This window comes from Lipotes vexillifer, unplaced genomic scaffold (assembly GCF_000442215.2).
Source record: "Lipotes vexillifer unplaced genomic scaffold, Lipotes_vexillifer_v1.1 scaffold2993, whole genome shotgun sequence".
In the NCBI taxonomy this organism is placed as follows: domain Eukaryota; kingdom Metazoa; phylum Chordata; class Mammalia; order Artiodactyla; family Lipotidae; genus Lipotes; species Lipotes vexillifer.
The window spans coordinates 155845-165318 of record NW_006791393.1 but is presented as its reverse complement, the minus strand read 5'-3'; the positions used below and the strand labels follow the sequence as shown (position 1 = coordinate 165318).

Genomic DNA, 9474 nt, shown 5'->3' with positions numbered 1-9474 from the left:
AAACACCTCCTTTCTCCAGTGGAAAAGCCCGCGCATGAGCACTGAAGGCCCAGCTCAGGTGCCACACCTGATCCAGCCAGAGCTGATTGCCCGTTTCCTTGCTCACCTGTGTTCCCACAGCGCAGCAGTCAGCTCCCCAGTGAAGAACTTTCCACCTCGCATTAGTGGCAGCATGCTAGCGCCCCTCCAACTGGACCTAGTTTCTCTCCAGCCAACACTTCTTCCCTAATGGGACAAAAATCCAGAAAGTTTGAGGGACCAGCTCAAGTTTACACGCTTCTTAGTGAAATGAAGGCTCAGGGACCAGGACTGTAAGCAGGTAGGATAGGGAGTCCCCAGAGAAAGAGAACCAGGCACGGCTTTCTTGACATAAGAGAAACCATCTTTGGCCTAAGCCATTTTGTGATCTAAGCCTGGCCACAATGCTTGCCCTTGAACAGGTCTCAGTAATTAATGATTTTAAGGGAAGTGAGGGAATGCAGGAACAAAGGAAAAACAGTCAAGAAACAATAGTTCAGAGATAAAACAGAGTCCTAGTTCCTCCTTAAGGGATATACATAACAATCTGATACATATCTTTGAGTTCTGTGGGAACTAAGACCCCCCCACCCAGATGGAGGATGGAATGAGGATATTGATCTTTTCTGACCCTTAAGACTTCGACCAACTACAGCTTGGACTCTGTCAACCTTTACCCCAATTCTATGCTATAGTCTCCTCTGCCCAAACCCCTTCACAAATATGCATGTACCCTTAGCTTAAAACTTCCCCAATTTTGGTGTTTGGGGAGACACTGCTTTGGGAAAGATCCTCAGTGTTCTCCTTACTTGATGCAAGTAGTCAATCCTTCTTTCTCCCAATCAATCTGTTGTAGAAAAGGGGTCCCTTCCAGGGTCTGAGAGTAGGCTCTTGTCTAACACTCGGAAATGAATTGTCCAAGGAGACACATGTGCTGACAAAGCAAGAGACTTTTTTGGGAAGGGGCACCTGGGTGGAGAGCAACAGGGTATGGGAACCCAGGAGAACTGCTCTGCTACGTGGCTCGCAGCCTCGGGTTTTATGGTAATAGGGTTAGTTTCCTGGTTGTCTCTGGCCAATCACTCTGACTCAGGGTCCTTCCTGGTGGCGTGTGCATCACTCAGCCAAGATGGATTCCAGCGAGAAGGATTCTGGGAGGTTGGTAGGACATATGGACTGGTGTCTCCTCTCTCCTTTTGATCTTTCCCAAATTCTTCTGGTTGGTGGTAGCTTGTTAGTTCCGCATTCCTTACCAGGACCTCCTGTTGTAAGAGAACTCATGTAAGTGGTTACTATGGTGCCTGGCTAGGGCGGGTGGTTTCAGTCAGTGGTTCCCCTAACAATTCCCCAGAGAGACTTCATACTCAAGATACTTCTTGGGAATTGGGGCGGAGGTCTCTTTCTTCTATAACTACTTCCTGATGAGAGTGGGCGTAGTCCTGCCTAGTGGAATAGAAGTCTTTCTCCACCTGATTGATTGATTGATCTGCATTGGGTCTTCGCTGCTGCATGCGGGCTTTCTCTAGTTGCGGCAAGTGGGGGCTACTGTTTGTTGCGGTGCACAGGCTTCTCATTGCCGTGGCTTCTCTTGTTGCAGATCACGGGCTCTAGATGTATGGGCTTCAGTAGTTTCAGGACACAGGCTCAGTAGTTATGACGTGCAGGCTCTAGGGTGCACAGACTTCAATAGTTGTGGCTCGCAGGCTCTAGAGCACAGGCTCAGTAGTTGTGGCACACAGGCTTAGCTGCTCCACGGCATGTGGGATCTTCCTGGACCAGGGATCGAACTCGTGTCTCCTGCATTGGCAGGTGGATTCTTAAGCACTGCTCCAACAGGGAAGTCCCACTCTCTCCACCTGATTTAAATCGAGGTATTCTGTGCCCCAAATCAGCATTCACCCTTGTAGTAACAACAGTTTAGCCTGAAACTGTTGGACCCTATCAGAGATGAACCTTGTTAGCAGTTGAAATAGACAAGGGCCAAACAGGAGGCCGAACAGGATGGTCATTGCCGGGCCCAGAAAAGGAAGGCAAAATTTGGGGTGAGAGCTGCAGTGACTTTTTTCTGAGCAGTTGGTAGTGAGGCGGTGCTCCAAGAGTCTTGTGCTCAGCCTGAAGTTACCATGCTTCACCTGGGTGGGGGCCTTAGTTCCTGCAGAAGAACTCAGAGAGATTGTTATGCATACTCCTTGAGGAGGAACCAGGACCCTGCCCCAAGGCCATACCATCACTTGACTGTTCCTCCCCTGTCTCAATATCCCCACCATTCCCTGATTAGCAACTGTTTGAATCTGCTCTTTGGAACTCAGGGAAGGTCAAGGAGGCTGAATGAAGCCTATTCCTACAAACAAGAAATAGGGGACACAGAAAGGATTTGTACTCCAGAGCCAACAGAGTCCTGCTCAGTTTCAATTCAGGGAACTGGGGTACGACAACTCTGGCTACTCCCTGCTAAAAGGGGGACTAGTCCCGCCTCAATTTGGAAAATAGACACCGAGTTGGAAATATTCCTGAGTTCCAAGTGCTGGATCTGAGTCTTGTATGATTAAAATCTCAATCCCTGCGTGCTCTACGGCCTGCATGCCACAACTACTGAGCCCGAGTGCTGCAACTACTGAAGCCCACGCACCTAGAGCCCACGCTCCGCAACAAGAGAAGCCACCGCACTAAGAAGCCTGCGCACCGCAACGAAAAGTAGCCCCTGCTCGTCACAACTAGAGAAAGCCCACGCGCAGCAATGAAAACCCAAAACAGCCAAAAATAAATTTAAAAAAAAATTAAAATCTCAATCCCTTGGTCCGCCATTTTGGTGTAACAGACCCAATTAGAAGTAGTTGGGGACTTCCCTGGTGGTGCAGTGGTTAAGAATCTGCCTGCCAATGCAGAGGATGTGGGTTCAAGCCCTGGTTCAGGAAGGTCCCATATGCCGCAGAGCAACTAAGCCCATGCGCCACAACTACTGAGCCTGTGCTCTAGAGCCCATGAGCCACAACTACTGAGCCTGCATGCCACAACTATTGAAGCCCATGCACCTAGGGCCCGTGCTCCGCAACAAGAGAAGCCACTGCAATGAGAAGCCTGCGCGCCACAACAGAGTAGCCCCCACTCGCTGCAACTAGAGAAAGCCCGCACGCAGCAACAAAGACCCAATGCAGCCAAAAATAAATAAGTTAATTAATTAATTAATTAAAAAAGAAGTATTTGGACTAGTGACAACTGGAATTTTAAGAGACAAAAATAAATCCCATTCCCTGAGGAATTCAGAAGAGTAAGCCGGAAACCCAGTCTGGACCTCGCACTTTGGGGAGACTTGTAACCAGGTAGCCAGTTGTTTATTCTTATCTAATCTAAGTAGGTTTTAACTTCAGATATGGTATTAATATGTACATAACAGGAGCTATTGGCCACTACACATCTCATTTTTCTACTACTATCTGATCTAAAATAATTTCATTTTCTAAAAATTTAGTAGTTACAAGAGGATACCTTGAAACCATAAGGTTGCAGCTACCAGCTGCCAGCAGACATTTTTTTGCGAATGGCTGGTGGCATCCCAAGTCTGACACAGCTCAGAAAACTCAAGTTCTTAGCAATACAAGGACTTGTCTGAAATCATGTCCATAATGCCACCTAGTATTACCTTGGATGTCTGAATCACAGCTACTCCATTTTGACTTTCAGTTGCACTTCTCTCTTTAATGGCCAAAGCAGACGTCACTGTTAATGATTTTAGAGCTTTTCTAGATATGAGAAGATGGAAGAATTTGGGCTCATAAAGTCTTCTCCTGAAAGTATCTAACGATCTGCAGGCCTGTTCTACCAGTTTTTCCCAGAGCACAGAGTGCCTCATTCCTGATCTCCACCCCGAACTCCTTTCAGGGTATGTTAAGGTCAGTGGCTGCAGTGGCCATTGACCTAATCCTTGCATAGGCATACGGCAAGTGACAGTTTTCAGTTGGCAGGGCCCCTTCAGGGTCATAAATTCAACCATGGTTTCGGGGGCACTTCATGACCACTTCGTCCCATGGTGCTAGGAATGATCATTCCCAGGTCGGGCAAAGATTTCACTGATAGGCCACTCAATGTGCTATTACTAGACTAGGCCTTATTCACAGTAGCCAAAAATCTCTGGACCACCTGTCTTACTAGTCTTTTATGGTCCACGAAAATATTCCCTTTTGCTGCTTCTTCCCATATCTAGAGTTACTATTACCATCATTGATCTTATATGGAACTATATGTCATCATTTTATCACAGGCTCAATCACACATTTGGTAATGCAAAGAACAACAATTCTGTAAAACACTCAATATAAAAAATAATATAGGGACTTCCATGGCAGTGCAGTAGTTAAGAATCCGCCTGCCAATGCAGGGGACACGGGTTTGAGCCCTGTTCCAGGAAGATCCCACATACCGTGGAGCAGCTAAGCCCGTGCACCACAACTACTGAGCCTGCACTCTAGAGCCACAACTACTGAGCCTGCATGCCACAACTACTGCAGCCTGTGTGCTCAGAGCCCATGCTCCACAACGAGAAGCCACTGCAATGAGAAGCCAGTGCACCGCAACAAAGAGTAGCCCCCGCTCGCTGCAACTGGAGAAAGCCCGCGTGCAGCAACGAAGACCCAATGCAGACATAAATAAATAAATTTATTTATTAAAAAATAATATAGCTAGCAGTATTAGTAAGCTCACAAGTAAGAATTTAAGTCAAGAATTTCCATTAGGTGCAGCCCAGTATTTTCTTAGTCTGTTCTGTACCAATCTTTATCTTTAAGGGAAATAATATATTGGCCCTATCCATAAGGCACCCAGACCAGTTTCCTAGTGTTACTAGGCTGGTTATCTCTAGTACGGTTTAATTTTCCCCAAATAAAGTTGCCTTTAAATTTAAATGACCATAGCCTGGTGTTAACCTCCCGGTTGCAGATCATGGAGCATCTGAGCTTCGTCCAAAGACAGATTACCGAGTTAAGCTTCAGAAACAAACTTAAAGTGTCCTTTTAATAATTCAATTAAAACTTTACAACAATATAACATAACAGCAAAAACTATCTAAGAAGTGAGTCTTAGTGAATACAGACCTCAATAAACAGAATTAGATTTTGATGTCCATTGAAGCATCACTTTCTGTCTAAAGTTACCCTCATTTTTACCAATATAGTCAAAGCAAGATGAATTTGTCTGCAAATTAAGTCTGATTAATTGATAAAAGGCTTCCCCGGACCAGGAAAGCAAAGCCAAGGGCTTGTCACAGATTCTGCCTCACAGATTTAGGTGACTTCCTCCCTTTTTAAGGTCCACAAAAATACCTTCAGATTCCTGCACCTATTAGGAGGTGGCCTTTCTAATTTATCTGATAAAGCTGCTGGGAACCCAAGAGTTTCCAATCTCTGGTGGGGTCAGGTAGAGAGAAAAGAGAAATGTTTCAATTCTGCTTACAAAGGTGTAATTTACCAAATTGCTGTAAGTCATAATTAGTTTGAGGGGAAGGGTTTCTTTGTATCTGGAAAACACAAATTAACAGCTTGTAATGTTTCAGATAGAAACATAAACATTACAACTATATTCACCAGCCCATTCAGTAACTAATCCTCTTGTTAAACTTTTGATGAAGCATCAGGTTTCCTTAAGATTCTTTAATTTCTTACCCAGTTCCCCAGGATAATTGGAGATTTATCAGAGTACAACTGTCTATAAATGAAAGAAAGACTTAAAAAGTCACAGTTAAACATCTGATCACAATGTAACTGACAAAAGAAACTTACTGCTGTGACATGCAACATTTTAAAATAACTAGAATTATGACTGGCAACATTTTCCCAGGACATACTAGATTTTTAGGAATTCCATGTAATTTCTAGAATAATAACATCCATACAGTATATATATATATTTTTTTCAAAATAAGAAAGGCTTTATTTGAAGACAAAACAATAGCACACACACACACACATCCAAATGCAAGTAAGAGAGTTCACTGGGTTTTATAAAAGAGAAAGGTGCACTCAAGCGCCAATTAACATTGGAACCATTGAAGAGATGCCCCCTGCTTGTGGCGCCACAGGTACAACATGTGCTTGTGAAGAAGTTCTGCTGTGGCATAAATGTGGGAATGCGGGACAAAGCGATACAAGGCAGAACAGCAGGTGGGCAAAAGCTTGAAGACCCTTTTCTCCACTCTAACGTGCTCTCGTTCTGCCCTGGGGAATTAAAGCACTCAGCAGGTCACCTTACAAAGAACCTCAATTTCGGGCTTCCTGGTGGCGCAGTGGTTGAGAGTCCGCTTGCCGATGCAGGGGACACGGGTTCGTGCCCCGGTCTGGGAGGATCCCACATGCTGCGGAGCGGCTGGGCCCGTGAGCCATGGCCGCTGAGCCTGCGCGTCCGGAGCCTGTGCTCCGCAATGGGAGATGCCACAGCACTGAGAGGCCCGCGTACTGCAAAAAAAAAAAAAAAAAAAAGGTGAAAATAGATTCAGAGTTACTACTAAAGTCATACAGAGAGGTCAGTGGGGGAAAAATAATTTACGTTCTCAAAAAACCAGGCTTGGGGCTTCCCCTGGTGGCACAGTGGTTGAGGGTCCGCCTGCCGATGCAGGGGACACGGGTTCGTGCCCCGGTCCAGGAGGATACCGCGTGCCGCGGAGCAACTAAGCCCGTGCGCCATAACTACTGAGCATGAGCTCTAGAGCCCACAAGCCACAACTACTGAGCCCATGTGCCACAACTACTGAAGCCTACACGCCTAGAGCCCATGCTCTGCAACAAGAGAAGCCACAACAGTGAGAAGCCGCAACAAATAGTAGCCACCGCTCACCACAACTAGAGAAAGCCTGCACACAGCAACGAAGACCCAACACAACCAAAAATAAAAATTAATTAATTAATTTTTTAAAAAAAGATGACACTGATCTTAATAAAGGCTGGTCTTCTTCATGATACACAGGAACTCTTGCTCATTGACTTCTCAATCTCCATTTCTATCTCCATTTCTATTCATCAATCATTTCCTGCCCCTCCTCATCGGTGAGGTTTTCACCGAACTCCTTGGCCACACATTTTAGATTTTTGAACGATATCTTCCCAGTTTCATCATCATTGAAGAGCTTCAAAGCTTTCAGGATTTCTTCTTTGGTATCTTTCTCAGACATTTCCTGACTCATCACCATAAAAAAGTAGCTACAGTTCATTTTTCCTGTCCCTTCCTTATCAATTTCGCTTATCATTTTCTTATCTCTTCTTTCTTGGGTTCAAAGCCCAGTGCCCTCACTGCCACCTTAAGTTCCTTAACATCAGTTGTCCCAGTTCCGTCAGCATCAAAGAGATCAAAAGCTTCTCGAATTTCCAGTTTCTGCTCTTCAGTAAGCTCCAGTTTAGGACTCATCCTTTTTCACTGAGCAGTTGATGCCATGTTTGCCTTCTTAAAGTTAGAGGTCATCGCAGATGGACTCCACTTCCCGTTCCATACAGTATATATATATTTTTTTTTTTTTTTTTTTTTTTTGCCGTATGTGGGCCTCTCACTGTTGTGGCCTCTCCCATTGCGGAGCACAGGCTCCGGACGAGCAGGCCCAACGGCCATGGCTCACGGGCCCAGCCGCTCCACGGCATGTGGGATCCTCCCAGACCGGGGCACGAACCCGTATCCCCTGCATCGGCAGGCGGACTCTCAACCACTGCGCCACCAGGGAAGCCCCCATACAGTATATTTTTTAAAAAGTTTGCTCTCCATGTATTGTAGTTTAACATACTGATGAAATATTTCTCTGTGAGATGCTTCACGGGTCTTCTAAAGCATCTCAAACTTAGCTAGAGGTCAAAAGAACTGTAATTAAAATTTGATATTTGGAAAGTTTGTCAGAAAAATATCAAAAGGGTTTAGAACACTCAGTCAGATAGGATCACAGGTCACTGTGAAACAATAGTTATTCACTTAGCCAAAGTAACAATAAAAGATTTCAAAGGCAAATACAGAACATATCTCTTAAAAGGTAAAGAAACTTAAAATCTGTTATCAAAGGCAGTTCAACATTTTAAGAAAACTTGTTCTCTTAACAGAGAGAAAAGCCAAATTCAAGTTTTGTACCAGCTTACTTTTAAAATTCATTTAATCAATTAAATTTATTCTAAACTTAGCCAGTCCTGACCATGCACAAAACTCTTTCTTCAGGGTCCACTCCCCACAAATCTTCCATCACTTTCTGTATCCATCACTTTTTCTTCCATCCAGAAACAACCAGCTCTCAGTCAGACTTACTTTCTTTTCACTAATAAAATGCAATTCTATTCCTCATACCTTCTTTTTTTTTTTTTTTCCTAAGCAGAGGGAGTTTTATTTTATTTATTTATTTATTTATTTATTTATTTATGGCTGTGTTGGGTCTTCATTGCTGTGTGCAGGCTTTCTTTAGTTGCAGAGAGCGGGGGCTACTCTTCATTGCAGTTCATGGGTGTCTCATTGCAGTGGCTTCTCTTGTTGCAGAGCACGGGCTCTAGGCACGCAGGCCTCAGTAGTTGTGGCTCACGGGCTCTAGAGTGCAGGCTCAGTAGTTGTGGCACACAGGCTCAGTTGCTCTGTGGCATGTAGGATCTTCCCGGACCAGGGATCGAAACTGTGTCCCCTGCACTGGCAGGCAGATTCTTAACCACTGTGCCACCATGGAAATACCACATTTGCTTTCAAATAGAGAACATCTCAGGGTGGCACCAAACCTATTCATTAATAGTCCTAAATATCTTTAGTTTCTCTATTTAGTAACTGATGTCTCAGTATCCTATTTTATTTGGGAATGACCCAGCTATTCAACAAACTTCCATCATTTAACTTAACACAACTGTAAAATTTCACATTACCAAATATCTGGAGAGATCATCCTCAAGTAGACATTTCTAAAACATAATTATTCCTAAAAAGTTCATCCAAAAGCTCTTATCTCACTTGCATTTAATACACTTATAAAAATTTCATCATACCAAGTTATTTTTCTTGCTGAAAAATTTGCAACAGATATAATAAGGTCTTATTTGACTTCTATTAAACCCAAGTACAATAAAGGTATTATATTTGATGTTGATGACTCTAAAGACATGTCTATATTAATTAGATGAACAAACTTAAACATTAATACCAGGTATTAATTTAATACTGAATATTTCCCAGTTCACGTGAACCTAAAATTAATTCTGGCCAGTTACCTTCTGTGTTTTTTTGAGAATTTATATAAGTGCTTAATTTCCTTTAATCCAATTAAGTAGAGCCCACTTACAAATTAATTTTGTTAATACCATCCAAAGGTAAAAACAAAGATAATGCACACATAAACATATAGACAGATACAACCAGAGGTCTCATAGCCTCATTTCTAAACTTAGTCATGAATCAGGTATTACAATATAAAACTCACTAGCTTATAAATAACAGTTGGAATAGGTAAAATTTAAAAGTCTTCTT

The 9474-nt window shown here is 43.5% G+C and overlaps 1 pseudogene; it reads right to left on the bottom strand.

Moving 5' to 3' along the window:
* Positions 1-6936: 6936 nt before the first annotated feature.
* LOC103073059 (centrin-2 pseudogene) lies at positions 6937-7476 on the bottom strand (annotated as a pseudogene).
* Positions 7477-9474: the final 1998 nt, after the last annotated feature.